Genomic DNA, 16,849 nt, shown 5'->3' on the forward strand with positions numbered 1-16,849 from the left:
AGAGGTATACAACATAGCTAGCTTGATTCACGAGCTGGGATTAAGTGAAAAAAGGGAGTGTATTGACTCATTTACAGCTATAAAACTGACAACCATAATGATATTTAGCAGACACAACCATTGGTCACCACATTGATGAGCAATGCTCTTTTTTTCTTTTGGAGGAGCCATCTCCTCCTCTTCGATTGAAGCAAATGCAGATTAGTCACCTTATCAGCGAGTAGGACTATTGGTGCAGACACTGTTGTAGATGATTCCAGTGACTGATGACAACCCACTTCTGTCAGTGAACATTCTTTGGGTTTTTTTTCGTCATTCATTGCCAGGTTATGGATGTTGTTAAAGAGGACATGAAGGTAGCTGATGTGAGAGAAGACAATGCACAAAACCGGGTTAGATGGAGGACAATGGTTCGCTATGGCGACCCCTGAAGGGAAAAGCCAAAAAAAAAAGAAGATTCGTTATTGGACACAGGCATTAGTGAGCGATTGACGGAGCTTCTATCAAGCCTAAAAACAACGTCGACTTCTGCTCATATTTATGATTATGATGATAATGATGATGATTACTATGACTATTACAATTATTGAGTGGGAGCCTGGTAGTCCAGTGTTTAGCACGTCGACCTCACAGTGCAGAAGCCTGGGGTTGAATGGCCTTTCTTGTGGAATTTGTATGACGCCCTAGGGCAGCGGTGTCAACGTCATTTTTTGCCCCGGGCCACATTGTAGTCATAGTTTCCGCTCGAGGGCCATTATGAATTTGGGGAAGCCTTTAGAATGTTTAATCCTCCACATATTACAAATAGAGCGCACAACAAATTAATGAATAACTAGTTTTTGTCACGTGCGAATTGACAGCTGGGGGCGGGGCTGTCTCTCCCTGCCTCCACCACCTGTTGTCAATTCTCTAATCACGGAGACGGGGCATTTATACGGGTCGCACTCACCTCGCTATGCCGGATGATTGACGTACCTCGCATCTCACCTGTACCCTCAGTGCGTGTGCTTGTTTCGGTCCGAGGTGTTTTCCGCCGCGTCCCATCAGTTTTATTCGCCTTCCGGGATTGTGCGCCCTTTTGGCACCACCGTGTGCGTTTTGTTTTCAGACGTGGTAGGCGGGTCGGTTTTCCCCTTGCCTGCCTACGCGTAGTGTTTCAGCCTTCTTTATTTGTAACTTCCCTGGTCTTCTTGCTTTTCAGGACAAGCGCCTTTTGTTCCTTAATAAACATCTCGCAATCTGGTGCCTTCTGCCTCACTCGGAACGTGACAGTTTTCAAGTCTGAAGTCAAGAAAAATGACTGTTATTGTGGTTTACATCCAAGAATATAACATTTTGGTAAGGATTTTCGCAAGCATCATGGAATTTCGGCAAGTTTGATTTGCTTTCGCGGGCCGAAAAAAATGATGTGGCGGGCCGGATTTGCCTTGACTTTGACACCTGTGCCTGGGCTTTCATGGGTGTTCTGCAGGTTCTCCGGTTTCCTTCCACATTCCAAAAACATGCATGGTAGGCTGATTGAACACTCAAAGTTGTCCCCAGGTGTGAGTGTGAGCACGCATGGTTGCTCGTTTCTGTGTGCCCTGCGATTGGCTAGCGACCAGTTCACGGTGTCACCCGCTTAATGCTAGAAGACAGTTGGGATAGGCTGTTGCACGTGTCTGACACTTGTGAGGAAAAGCAGATTATGGAACAGATGGATGGATGGAACAAGAGTTTGCTATAATCTTCTTCTTCTTCTTTTCCTTTCGGCTTTTCCCTTCAGGGGTCACCACAGCGAATCCATGTCCTCCATCTATCCCGGTTTTGTGCATCCTCCTCTCTCACACCAGCTACCTTCATGTCCTCTTTGACCACATCCATAAACCTCCTCTTCGGTCTTCCTCTCGGTCTCCTGCCTGGCAGTTCAAGATTCAGCATTCTTCTCCCGATATAGTCGTTCTCTCTCCCCTGGACATGTCCAAACCATCTCAGTCTGGCCTCTCTGACTTTCTCTCCAAATACTCTAATATGAGTTGTCCCTCTAATGTACTCATTCCTGATCCTATCCAAACTGGTCACTCCCAAAGAAAACCTCAACATCTTCAGCTCTGCTACCTCCAGCTCTGCTTCCTGTCTTTTCTTCAGTGGCACTGTCTCCAGTCCAAACATCATGGCTGGTCTCACCACTGTTTTATACACTTTTCCTTTCATCCTAGCTGAAACCCTTCTATCACACATCACACCTGACATTTTTCTCCAGCCGCTGCAGCCTGCCTGGACACGCTTCTTCACCTCTTTTCCACACTCTCCATTGCTCTGGACAGTTGACCCCATGTACTGAAAATCCTCAACATTCTGTATCTCTTCTCCCTGTAGCATCACTCTTGCACTTGGATCCCTCTCATTCACACACATATATTCCGTCTTGCTGCGACTGATCTTCATTCCTCTCCTTTCCAGGGCATATCTCCACACTTCTAGTTTCTCCGCCACCTGTTCTCGCTACAGATCACAATGTCATCTGCAAACATCATGGTCCAAGGAGATTCTTGTTCAACATAGTCTGTCAGCCTGTCAATCACCATAGCAAATAAGAAGGGGCTCAGAGCTGACCCCTGGTGGAGTCCCACCTCCACCTTGAATTCCTCCGTCACACCGACAGCACACCTCACAACTGTCCTACAGTCATGATACATGTCTTGCACCGCTCTGACATACTTTTCTGTCACTCCAGACTTCCTCATGCAATACCACAGCTCTTCTCTGGGCACCCTGTCGTATGCTTTCTCCAGATCTACAAAGACACAATGCAATTCCTTCTGACCTTCTCTATCAGCATTCTTAAAGCAAACACTGCATCTGTCGTACTCTTTTTTTTTTTTTTTGGTATGAAGCCATACTGCTGCTCACAAATGTTCACTTCTGCTCTTAGTCTAGCTTCAACTACTCTTTCCCAGAGTTTCATTGTATCGCTCATCAACTTTATTCCTCTGTAGTTAGTACAACTTTGCACATCTCCTTTGTTCTTAAAAATGGGCACGAGTACACTTCGTCTCCATTCTTCAGGCATCTGTTCACCATCTAAGATCTTGTTGAATAACCCAGTCAGGAACAACACAGCCAGTTCTCCAAGACACTTCCATACCTCGATTCGTAAATCATCAGGCCCGAGTGCCTTTCCCCCCTTCATCCTCTTCAGCGCCCTCCTCACTTCATCCTTGCTAATGTTTTCTACGTCTTGGTCCACAACAGTCACGTCTTCTCCTCTTTGTTCCTTCTCATTTTCTTCATTCATCAATTCTTCAAAGTACTCTCTTCATCTTGCCATCACACTACTGGCAACTGTACAATACATTGCCATCTCTATCCTTAATCACCCGAACCTGCTGCAGGTCCTGACCATCTTTGTCTCTCTGTCTCGCTAGCCTGTAAAGATCAGTCTCGCCTTCTTGCTGTCCAGCCGAGCATACAAGTCATCGTAGGCCTCTTGTTTGGCCTTTGTCACCTTTACTTTAACCGTGTGCTGCATCTCCTTGCACTGCTGTCTCCTCTCGTCCGTCCTCTCAGTGTCCCACTTCTTCTTTGCTAACCTCTTTCTCTGTATACACTCCTGCACCTCCCCATTCCACCACCAAGTCTCCTTATCTACCTTTCTTCCACTCGATACACCAAGTACTTTCCGACCTGTGTCTCTGATTATGTTCGCTGTAGTTTGCCAGTCATCTGGAAGGACCTCTTGCCCACCCAGTGCTTGTCTTACCTCCTTCCTCAAGGTCATGCAACCCTCTTCCTTTTTCAGCTTCCGCCATTTTGTCCTCACTTCAGCCTTTGGGTTCTTCATCTTTCTCACTGATAGCATCATCTTACACACCAGCAACCTATGTTGTCTGGCTACAGTCTCACCAACCACTACTTTGCAGTCACTGATTTCCTTTAGATGGCGCCGTTGACACAAAATGTAGTCTACCTGTGTACTTCTGCCTCCACTATTGTAGGTCACCCTATGTTCCTGTCTCTTCTGAAAGAAAGTATTCACAATAGCCATTTCCATTCTCTTAGGAAAGTCAACCACCATCTATCCTTCAGCGTTCCTCATCTGGAGTCCAAACCTGCCCATCACCTCCTCATCATCTTTGTTTGCTGCCCCAACATGTCCATTGAAGTCTCCACCAATTACAACTCTCTCACTTCTCGGGATGTTCTGTATGACTTCATCAAAGTCCAACCAAAATTTCTCCTTCTCCGCTAGCTCACATCCTACTTGTGCGGCATACCCACAAACAACATTGAACATCACACCTTCAATTTCTAGCTTCAGACTAATCATTCTATCTGATACTCTTTTTACTTCTAAGACATTCCTAACAAACTCCTCTTTTAAGATAACCCCAACTACATTTCTCTTTCTGTCTTCACCATGATAGAACAACTTAAACCCTGACCCTAAGCTTCTAGCCTAGCTCCCTTTAGACCTGGTCTCCGGGACACACAGTATGTCTACCTTTCTTCTCTGCATCATGTCAACCAGCTCTTGACCTTTACCTGTCATTGTTCCTACATTCAAAGTTCTATACTCTTGGCGTTCCATTTCTCTCTTTTCCTCCGGGCACACCTTCATCCTCTTCTTCTTCGACCAACAGTAGTCCATTTTCCACTGGCACCCTGAAGGTCAATAGTACCAATGGCGGCCGATGTTAACCCAGGCCTCGATCGATCCGGTATGGGATTTATAGGTTTGATTCGCATATTTGTTTTGGCAAAAATGTTTACGTCGGATGCCCTTCCTGACACCACCCTCTGTATTTATCCGGGCTTGGGACCAGCACAAAAAGACACTGGCTTGTGCCCCCTTGTGGCTACATTAAAAGTTTGCTATAATCAGAAGAAGAAAATGCAGTGTATTAGTTGTGACATGCACTTCTATGTCATTGCATTTTATTCCTCAGCATTCACACATTGAGAAAAATGTCCATGTATCTGTACCAACCTTCTTCTTTGTGTTGGCTACTTGAGCTTGTGGAACAGGGTTCATGAGAGTTAAAGTAAAAAATGTATACGGGTTTTAAAAGGTTAAATTCTTTGTAAGACAAGATGGAGGTGTGATCTGCCAGAAAAAGAGGACAAATAGGCCCAAGTAAGACGTGGCAAGTTTCTTAAGGAGATGAGTTTTCAATCCCCACTTGTACATAAGCGGTGACTCTGCAGTCCTGAATGAGATGGGAAGGTCATCCTTGCACCGGGAGAATGGAGGAACAAAGTCTCGAGCTACTACAATTACCGTAGGAAAGAATGAACTAAGCTGCTGGTTTCAGCTGATAGGCTGCTATTGGCTAAATAGAAGACAAAAGAACTCTGGGAATAGCCTGCCGTTGGGCTTTTCGTCAGGATTTTTTTTCACTCTCACACAGCTTCTTCTGTGTTTTGTGTGTGTGACATGTTGTTCAATGACTTCAGCCAGCTTGCTCAAGTTTCCGAGAAAAGTTAAGTCATCATGGCCGAGACAAAGCACGAACACGGATGAATTAAGTTAAACTGAACAGTGGCACAAGCTAATGCTGATGGAATTAATTATGAGATAGGGAGGAGATACCTGATGCCTCTGTAGTCTTTTGCTGTCCTGGTGAGATAAGCGCACGTCCTCTCGTACCTTCAGCAAGGCCACGTGAAAACCATGATTGATCTTAAAATGATCAAGTCATAGTGATAATTACAATTTTTTTTTCAATACCATGCACTGTAAAACCCAACAAGTTGAAAGTACTGAAAATGTTTGTGGCAACTGATTGCGTCAAAATTTGAGTCGTGAAAATAAAATTTTATGAGTTTGATTGAACTTAAAAAAATATGCCTTCAGTTTACTCAAAATGTTTGACTAGTGGAAATAAATTGTATGAGTTTGACTGAAATTAAAAGATGTACTTTCAGTTTACTCTGTTTTCTTGTTGTTCTCTTAATTTTTAAGTTAAAAGTAGGTTTATATTGAAGCTTAACCAACTCAAATTTATGTTACATGAAAACATATATTCATGGATACTGTACTTACATTTGCCTTCTATGTCTACAAACAAAAGCACACCTTACGTGTCTTTTTTTAGTTCACATTTTTTGAATTAAGGTTTAAAACAACATTTGATAAAACATTAAATATAACAGTACTAAAATGCACAGCATGTCCACATACCAAAACAACAAAGAAACCTCTTGTCACGGTTTGCAAGGTGGTGATGGCAGATGTGGATCCCAAAAAGCAGGCAGGAGGGAGCAGCAGGTTGTATTTCAGAAATTTTATTAAAATAAAGTCAACAGGAAGAAAATCTAAAACATCAAAATCATTCAAACAGAAAAATACAAAGTATCAAATAAAGACCAAGAGTAAAAGTCTGCCAAGATGAAACAAACATGCACAGCATACAATGCATACACCTTGCATACAAAGCATACAGAGCATACAACAATGACCCGACAGCGAATGAGCGTGCCGGGAGTCCTTTTGAGTGTCACTGATTGGGAACGACCAGCACCTGCGAGGCAGCAGGCAGGTCTGACAGCGCTAGCCGTTGGTCGCCAATCCGAATGTGGCAGTCCGCCACTGATCGGGATGACCAGCATCTGTGCAGGTGCAGGCGGAGCCGACAGCGCCATCCGTTGGTCGCCAACCAACGACACCTCTGAGCAGTTCTTTTTAGTAATTAACATAACATTGTGATAAAGATGTGAAATAAACACAACAACAAAACAAAACAAACAACAAATTATACTAAAAATATTACCTGATAAGCATATACTTGATTAAATACAAGAGAATACATTTCAATTTACTCGCTAGAAGGTGCAAATCAAGGTCAAAATTACTAAAAATAAACACATTATTCATGAAATGAAAAACGACATTTTGGTGGAATCCAAGGTTACACATCAAATTATTAAAAGAAAATCAGTCACAAACATCAATGTTGAGGTATACAACGAAGAGGAAAACTCTGAAATTACTTATCCAGTGTTACCTTTGTTCCTCAATATTGTAGGCACTGATGCCTTCAATATTGCGGAACAAAGAATTTTTCAAACATAGCAGGTGTGGTTTGAGTGGTCTGTTATCATCAAGACACAGCAGTATTTTCTGAACAAAGGTGAATGAGCGGATTAGTTTCTTTGGATAATCTAAATGCAATACATATGGGGTTGTCTGTCAGTTGCCACAGAGAGTGCGACAGGAGTGTTCTCCATGTCTGGATCTTCTCCCCACTGCAAACTACACACATACAGAATAAAGTAACATGTTACAGAGATGAATCAAGAAGCTGAATTTGGGGTTATGCACTGGAATTAAATGCAGAAATAAAGATGAGTTTACATTTTCTTGTCTTTACACAACACTACCCAAGTTAACAGGCTTTCGGAGTCATAATGATTTGTTCAAATTATATTGACTCAAAAATCTTACCCAAATGTGATTTTGGGATTTTTTTCACATTACTCAACTATTCTTAGGCCCAATGTCTTTTTTGTTTTATAAGAATGAACACAAACATGCCAGTGCTCTGGCACTGTATCGAGTACATTACCCAAGTACAGGCACGTTTGCTTAAAAAGCTGTTCTCAGGCTTGAATTGCTATCTCAAGATTGGAATACTACAGATGTGAATGCATCTGTTTGACAAATAATATGAGACAAAGATATACTTTCTTCCTCAATATTTTACTTTTTTTTAACTGAACTATTTTTTTACATTCAACAACAGGCACAAATGTGTCACAGATTTCTTAAAAGCTTGGCCTTGCAAAAGGAAGTGCTGCCTCAGCACCAATAGGCCAGGCCAAATAGATGATCAATGTGATATTTAAGAAGTCAGATTTGGTTTGCTAAAAAAAAAGATAAACAACATGTATAGCATATATTGTGGCCATCAATAATAGATATTTGTGTTAAATCAGGCAATACATACATTGCATGTCTTGAAGAACTCTGAGTCATCTTCTCATAGGTATGAAGGCAGAGCACGAAGGGCCAGACTGCATCTCGTGTATATCATGCTCTTCCTTTATCAAAAGCAAGAGGAGAAAAAAAGCAAAGTTTTAATTTGGGGAAAGTGACAGGAGCTTAACATTGCAGTACTTGCCATCAGCATCTCAAACCCAAGACAGTACATGCCCTATAGAAAATTAAGTTTAGGTAAAATTATGTTCAATATAAAAAATACCCACATGTATTATTTTTAATATGCATCGGGTAATTAACAATGTACCATTAATAAAAATGTAAACATACCTTAGATAATGGTGGTTTCCCCCATTTCCACCCTGCGGCTAAAAGGTTGAATAGAAAAAAAACAGACAACAAATGTAATCATTTAATTTAATTAAACACCTTGATCCATGTTTACTTTTTAAAGTGAATAAATAATCTAATTTACCAGATTAAATGATGCCATCAAGCCAGTCAGGTGTTTGCAGTTTGATGACTTGGCCTCCATTAGCTCTCTCAGTGTCTTTAATGTGCCAAAAATACATTTAAAAAGTTTTATGTTTACACATGAATGACCATTTAAAACTACACCAATTGTACATAGTAGTTATATTTTATTTGGCTAGCATTATATTTACTTAGTGCTTTCTTAAAACTGCAGCACTACTGTTGCACGGTGAATGAGCATGACATCTTGTGCTGGACAATGACGCGCGGTGCTGCCGTTTGCAAACAAAGTTAACTCCAAGCACCAACCTGCTGGCATTGCAGCCTCTGTGTGGCGGATTTTGGGTGACCCTTATAACTTTTGAAGTTCATATAAAACTTAATTTAACACCCATTTGACGATTATTCTCGGACCTTCGCTGACACAAACATAACTTGCAACACCCCGTGGTAGATATTACTCCACCACCGCCCAAACAAACCTGTGCGGTACAATTGTCTTAATAACACTGCTGTGTCTTTCAACAAACAAGAGACGTTTAAGAAACATTCCTACTTACCACAGAAGAGCTCGTAACATTAGGAGAAGTCCCAAGCTCAGATAATGCAGCTGTGGATGATGGCCTCAGTCGCAAACATGACCACAAACTCGCATCTTTGCTAGCTTGCAAAGGAGGCAAGAGCCTCAAACGGACTTTCCAAAATATTCCTTTCCTGTGCAGCGACTACAGCATTGACACACTAGGTCCTTGTAATATATACATATATATTAAATAATATTGTTTGTCTTGTCTTTCCACCCTAATTTAAGATAAATAATCCGTCGGTCTCTGCCAGATTCAGCCGTTGAGAATTCAAATGGCGTCCGATGAGACCATGCAGTGATGTCATCACGCAGTGTCCTGCCATTTACTTAAAAGATATGAGTAAACGATTGACATTAACTCATAAGTATGGATGTACTGCAAAATAAAAACGCATGACTCATTCAGAAAACTCGGCTTTTGAATTTACGGACCTTAATGACTTCGAGTCAGTAGTACTGTTCGGGTTTACAGTGTGGTTCACCAGAAACGATAAACAAAAACACCTAATCGAAAAGATCATTGAATTATTTTCACTTTTATTAATCGTCCGTATGTGGTGGTCTACGCTCTACTTTGTGAAATTGTAGTCCTAATTAAATATTGTACCATTTCGTTTTACGAATGTTAAATTCATGAAATTTTTACCTTGGCATACAAACTATTTTTCCGGGATACACATGGAGCTGCGGCAATGAGTGATGTGTAGTTCTCCTAAAAGAAAATGGCAGCCAACTGTTTTTGTCCTCTATTCCCCACCCCCAGTCTTCGGTTAAAACCACGTGATTGGTTAAGAACGCAGCAGTGAGGGGAGGTGGTTTAAACATTAAAGAGACAGGCAGACGACAGTGAGAGGGTTTCAACTTTGATAGTTCAAAGGCAGAGTGTTGACTGCTAGGTTAAAATATCCCATCAATCAGGCTCCACAAACAACCCGCACAAGCCATCTGTACACTTGATGCAAAAAGCTATCAACCCAGCTAAACAGCACACAATTGATGAGGAACTAGGTAAAATTATCGCAGAGAAAGCACCTACAAGGGGTCATTCCTCAAGATGGTGAAAGAAGAAGTTTACGTTCCTCAGCAAGTGTTTAATGCTGAGGAAACCGGCCACTCCATTCCATCAAGCCATCAACGACCATCACAAAGGTAAATAAAACAACTTTATTATACAGTACAGTTTATTTCTTTAATTATAATACTATAGCACATTTATTATATATAAAATAAGGTATATTTCGTGTAGTTTTACGGCTTAGAAAATTAGAAAGTAGAAATTGTGTTTTATGGGAACATTTGGGAAATGTTCTCCAGTAAACCCGACGCCTCTCTTCCACCTGCATCCCTTACACTTTGCCTCTCAGAAATCAAATCCTGGTTTTCTCATAACTTTCTCAATCTAAACAGCGAAAAAACTGAACTTCTCCTTGTCGGTACAAAATCCACCCTTCACAAAGCAAACAGTTTCTCTCTCACCATTGACAATTCTACCGTGTCCCCCACCCTTCAGGTTAAGAGCCTGGGTGTCATCCTTGATAGCACACTATCTTTTCACTCCCACATAAATAACCACAGTCTCGTCACTTCCCGTATCGATTATTGTAATTCACTTCTTTTCGGGGTCAATCAAAAATGTCTCCATAAACTCCAACTAGTCCAAAATTCCTCAGCCCGGATCATCACAAAAAAACCCTAATTTCACCACATCACTCCTGTCCTCCAACAGCTCCACTGGCTCCCTGTTAAACTCCGTATTGAATTCAAGATACTTCTGTTTACATTTAAAGCCATCCATAACCTTGCCCCCCCCCTATCTGTCTGACCTAATTCAAATCTCCGTTCCTACTCGGGCCCTCAGATCCTCTTCCTCCCTCCACCTCTACACGCCCTCTGCCCGTCTCACAACGATGGGATGCAGAGCTTTCAGCCGCTCCGCTCCTAAACTCTGGAACTCACTTCCACCCAACATCCGCAACATTGACTCCCTTCCTACTTTCAAATCTCACCTGAAAACCCACCTGTTTAAACTTGCTTACATGGTCTAATTTATTATGCTGTTTTATTATTTATTGTTTTATACATGATTTTACTTCTGTGTAAGCTCTCAGTCGTACAGGAGTGGTCCATCGCTGAGAAGGTTTCTTCAGCCGTCATCTGTACAAATGTGAAGGTTTCGGACGTTTCGCCTCCTATCCAAGAGACTGATTGTATAGTCAGGAATGTAGGAACAGTCAGTGGGGCCACAGGGAGGGGTCCTCTGCCCCCCCAACCTGAGAGTAGGGACCTATCATAGCTGTGTCCGGCGCCACCACGTCTGGACATTAGGGATATATAAATAGGGCCGATAAGACCAGTCAGACTTTAGTTCGCTGACGAAGCCTCTTGGATAGGAGGCGAAACGTCCGAAACCTTCACATTTGTACAGATGACGGCTGAAGAAACCTTCTCATACATGATTTTACTGTTTTGTGTGTTGTCTTTGTTGTAAAGTGTCCTTGAGTGTTCAGAAAGGCGCTTGTAAATTAAATGTATTATTATTATTATTATTATTATTATTATTAAATGGGAAATTAATTTTTGGGATACACACTTTTCACCTTACACACTCTGTCTGGGAACCAATTAAGTTCGTAAGCCAAGGTATCACTATACCAACATTGATTTTGATGGTGATTGTGAGGAATGTCACACTACCTCATCTCATCTCATTTTCCGTACCGCTTATTCCTTATTAGGGTCGCGGGGGTTGCTGGAGCCTATCTCAGCTGTCTTCGGGCACGAGGCGGGGGACACCCTGAATTGGTTGCCAGTCAATCGCAGGGCACACAAAGACATACAACAGTCTCACACTCACACCTAGGGACAATTTGGAGTGGTCAATCTTCCTGCCATGCATGTTTTTGAAGTGTGGGAGGAAACCGGAGGACCCGGAGAAAACCCACGCGGGCCCGAGGAGAACATGCAAACTCCACACAGGAAGGCCGGACCGGGATGCGAACCGGCGACCTCTGCACTGTGAAGCCGGTGTGCTCACCACTCAACTACCGGGCCGCCCGCACGGAGAAAATTACATGCAAACAGGGTCGGATATATCGATAGTCGCGTATGCGGGGTAAAATTTTCATACATTTAACGTTTGTATATCGAAAAGTTCGTAAGCCAAGGGGTACGTAAACCGAGGTATCACTGTACTTGAGTGCTGCTTCAAATAAGAAATAATTTTAAATGATTACAGAATAGTACCAAACTGACTGCAAAAAGGTGTGTACGAGTGCATGTGCGCGCACAACCGTATGTGAATGTTCAGTTTTTTTTCTTCCTTATGGGAGGGTTGTAATTCAGTTGCAAAATGAGTCAACATAAATCGTCTGACATTCCAACAGCACTAGTTTTGGAGTCGTTTCCTTGCGCATAGCATTTCTGCTTTCTTTTCTTGGCCCAAGGTGCTCAGGTTGTGAATGGTATTGGTGGCAAATAAGAAGTGTTTTAAAAATGTTGGATTAATCAACCTCGGAAGTGGATTTTTATCTGTCCTTTTAATCATCCGGAACCAGGTTAAGCATGTTTTGTCCTGAGGCAAAATAACAAGGCCAGAGTCGAGCAAAACACCATATTTTACTTAACATGCTATTATTTATCATCAGTGCTTTTATAGCAACACTGTCACCTGGTGTATAGTCACATAATATAAGAAATACCTGATAAACTGCGACAGAAGCGCTTCGAAACGAATTACCACAATTCATTAAATACAAACATTCGTGTTTCCAAATTTTGCTCTTATCTCCAATAGAGCGTACCAAATACGTTTTTAAATCATAACCCTTTTATCCTCACATCTGTTTGTACTGTAAATAAACCATCATTTGTATGTAGCCTATATTTCTGAAGTTGGTTCGCACCAAATCAAAGCTCATGCTCCTCTCCGGATGTCTTTCTAGAATGCCTCAAAAATATTTTTTCTCTGTCAATTTGTTGAAAATGAATTCAATTGCAAATGGAATCAGGATGGTTTTGTCCAACCATGATAAGTGAGTAATTTAGTTCATAGCCAAGAACCTGAATCCGTAATGTAGGTTTTCTTACAGGTATACGTTTTGCTTAAACTGTTATTTAGAGCACAAAGATTTTATCAGCGAAGCTATTTTCACTAGTTATTTTCTATGAGACATTTTTTCTCACCCCAGGAATGTCATCATGTTTCGCTAAGGAGAAATTGAGAAATGTAGTGGCATGTGACCTCAGTAACCTTTGATTACCCACCTCACGTTTGCTAAACCTCATGATAGACAACCCATTAAAGAGAAAAACAACTTTCCCACTCGACACTGCTTTCCCACCTGCTTCCCTCCTTCTCTCAAACAGCCCCCATTTTTCTCTCTCCAACTGCACTCTGATTAATTTCCACATAACATGTTTATCATCCACTGCCGGCTTTCAGCTGAAGTGACCAGCACAATAGATCCTTTCCACCACACAGGACCGATTTTGCTTGGACTTGAAAATAGCTAGCAATTATTCATTGGCTGTCTTCATCCACTTTGGTTCAGGGATTAGGCCCTCATCCGATGAGGGGCATAGGAACAGCTTCCATCCCTTGTCCCAATCCCCTTAGTTTCGCAGACTTGATACCTGCAACAAAAAACAAAACTTGAAGGCATCAGTAGCAGAATCAGACTGAATCCTTCAATATACGTTTACAACAATTCTTATCAGAGCATAAGCTTCACCTAAAACGTCCTTTTAATCAGCAAATGTCGAATATTCACATCACTTTCTGAGAGCAGCTATCGCTGTGTCTTTCTGATGAGACCAACCCGATATTTGTCTGGTGATAACCTTGGTGATAATGTGTTGATGTTTTTCATTAAATACTGAACAAAGGCTTGTATAACTCTTGCTCAGGGACAAATGCATGCCCAATCAGATTAAAATTAAATTATTATTAAAATAATAATAATAGGCGGCCTGGTAGTCGAGTGGTTAGCACACCGGCTTCACAGTGCAGAGGTCGCCGGTTCGCGTCCTGGTCCGGCCTCCCTGTGTGGAGTTTGCATGTTCTCCCCGGACCCGCGTGGGTTTTCTCCGGGTCCTCCGGTTTCCTCCCACACTCCAAAAACATGCATGGCAGGCAGATTGACCACTCCAAATTGTCCCTAGGTGTGAGTGTGAGAGTGACTGTTGTACGTCTTTGTGTGCCCTGCGTTTGGCTGGCAACCAATTCAGGGTGTCCCCCGCCTCGTGCCCGAAGACAGCTGAGATAGGCTCCAGCAACCCCCGTGACCCTAATGAGGAATAAGCGGTACAGAAAATGAGATGAGATGAGATGAGATAATAATAATAATAATAATAATAATAATAATAATAATAATAATAATAATAATAATAATAATAATAATAATACATTTCATTTCTAAGCGCGTTTCAAAACTCTCAAGGACACTTTACAGTCACAGGATATTTTTTTTTTCTGTGGATGAGCAGCGGCAGCCACATGCTCCAGCGTTCACTCAACCCGGAAGTAACATAAAATGATCATTACACAAGAAGAACAACAACAACAATAATAATAATAATAATAATAAATAATAGCCTTTAGTCTCAAACTAATTATTTTAATCAGTTAATCATCCATCGATTATTTTGTGATTAATCCACAATTAAAGGTGATTGATCGATATTTCCAATTTTTTTGGATGCCCCCCCCCAAAAAAGCAAACTAACTCGAGAATTGAAAAGTATGACGTGTAGCACTATGCCCAATTTTTTTCGGGTTTTGGTTTTTCTTGCGGGGGGTGCTGATAAAGCGCTGGTCAGACCTCTGGCAAGATTTTTCTCTTCCATGAGGGGGCAGCATTTACCCTATTGTCCCCGTTAGCGGTTTGTTACAGCTTCAGCTATTGTTAAAGTGCTATACAAATCAATAAGTATGTATTGTATTTTGTACAGTCTACTTATGATATTGATATGATATTGAGCTGCACTAAGTATCGTTGTCATTGTCAAACTTCTTCATCCATCTATTATTACGAGGGTCGCAGGCACTTTGGAGCCTATGCCAGCTGCAATCGGGTAGGTGGTGAGGGTTGCTGGGGCTGTATCGGTTGCCTGCACAAATACTGACAAACAATCATCTGCGCTCAGTCACATATTGGGATAATTTATTGTTTAATTAACCTACCATGAAACATAGAATTTAATTTCACAACCATAGAAAAGTATGACAGTTCAAGGAAAATGTTTCTTCAGGAAAATGCCATATTTACATCAATATGAACACAAAATCACTTGTCACAAAAGGACAAGAAAATCCAATTTCATGCACAATAATGACCAAGAATGACAAAAGCGCTACTTACGTGAGTAAACACACGACGTAACAATGGATCGATGGGGCAAGATGCAGACCGCCTGGAATAAAGAAGCACTTGGTACAAGAGTCATGAGCAAGGTTGGATACTAAGACCGAGATGTCAGCTTGGAAGTGCTGAAGCCGTCCACGAATTGAAACGAAAGACAGGTGCACAGCTGAAGAGAACGCCCTCCACTCCAACAGGCCGTGAAACCTAAACAAACAGAAGGATGACACTAATCATGGTTTTGGAATGTTGAAGGAAACTCAAGTACCCAGAGAACACTAAACATTTTTTGGAACCTATAATTTTGTTGAATCAGCAGAAAAGGGATGATTGAAAAGTAGTTTTTCCTCTTAAAATAACAACTTTATTCTTGTACTGCTACTTTTTGAATGATGGTAGCATTTTTTTGTCTTTTTTGTTTAATGGGGACTAAATTATCCATACAATCTTGAGATTGATATGTGCCTTAATTGTCGGTGTGTTGGTAAAATAATCCTTCTGCAATTCCTCCCTTGTTGTCAGGTGAGTGACTCCCCTTCAGTAATGTTCTGTTGGATATATGTTAGCTAGTTAGCTAGTTAGCTGGCTATCTATTAGCTATCTAGCTAGCTAGCTGGCTATATATTGGCTATCTATCCAGCTAGCTAGCTATTAGCTGGCTGGATATTAGCTAGCTAGCTGACTGGCTATTTATTAGCTATCTATTGGCTGGCTAGCTATCTGGCTATCTATTAGCTAGCTAGCTGGCTATCTATTATCTAGCTCGGTATCTATTAGCTATCTATCCAGCTGGCTGGCTATCTGTTGGATATATGTTAGCTAGTTAGATGGCTATCTATTAGCTATCTATCTGGCTATCTATCCAGCTCGCTGGCTATTTATTAGCTATCTATTGGCTGGCTACCTGGCTAGCTGGCTGGCTATTAGCTAGCCAACTGGCTATCTGTTAGATATCTATTAGCTAGCTAGCTGACTATGCATTAGCTATTCATTAGCTAGCTAGCTAGCTTTCTTTCTATTTGAGTTATTCCAGGTTGAGTGAACGCTGGCGCATGTGGCAGCCGCTGCTCACCCAAAGAAAAACTTATCATGTGACTGTAAAGTGACCTTGAGAGTTTTGAAAGGTCCTTATAAATGAAATGTATTATTATAATGTGATGGAGCTTTGACCTCTGGCCCAAGGCAAATGTAGCCTTAGGCGCATCTCAGTTTTAAGGGCATTTTGCATTAGACAAGATCATTAAAATATAATTACTGTAGATAAAGACAAATTGACATTTCCAGCATACCGAACTCACTCTAAAGCCATCAAGTCAACTGTTGCCAGATCTAATGCAAGTCTCTCGTGACAATGTGTTGATAAAGTCTAATTACAGCAATTACACAGTCATACAACCTTGTGCAAAGGTCAGTGCAAGGAAAGACACATTAGTTGTGGATGAGTACAATTTTGCCCAATCTACAATAAATCATGGTCTCCATCAAACAAAAATATCTTCATCATACAGA

General features: G+C 41.4%; 1 protein-coding gene, 1 long non-coding RNA gene and 1 pseudogene across 5 annotated transcripts in view; 2 read left to right on the plus strand and 1 right to left on the minus strand.

The window, feature by feature from the left end:
• The window catches only part of LOC148900243 (multiple epidermal growth factor-like domains protein 11), a 181,247-nt gene that overhangs the window by 73,299 nt on the left and 91,099 nt on the right, over positions 1-16,849 (plus strand). The gene's annotated exons all lie outside the window — the stretch shown is intronic.
• On the plus strand, positions 3,015-3,944 carry LOC148900245 (uncharacterized; annotated as a pseudogene).
• Positions 6,252-9,685, minus strand: LOC148900246 (uncharacterized). The gene is made up of 5 exons (XR_016114431.1): positions 8,956-9,685; positions 8,397-8,471; positions 8,252-8,289; positions 7,929-8,022; positions 6,252-7,234 (listed from the first exon to the last, which is right to left on the minus strand). It is a non-coding gene; the product is annotated as an uncharacterized LOC148900246 (long non-coding RNA).

This window comes from Hippocampus bargibanti, linkage group LG03 (assembly GCF_051943395.1).
Source record: "Hippocampus bargibanti isolate YZ-2025 linkage group LG03, ASM5194339v1, whole genome shotgun sequence".
In the NCBI taxonomy this organism is placed as follows: Eukaryota; Metazoa; Chordata; class Actinopteri; order Syngnathiformes; family Syngnathidae; genus Hippocampus; species Hippocampus bargibanti.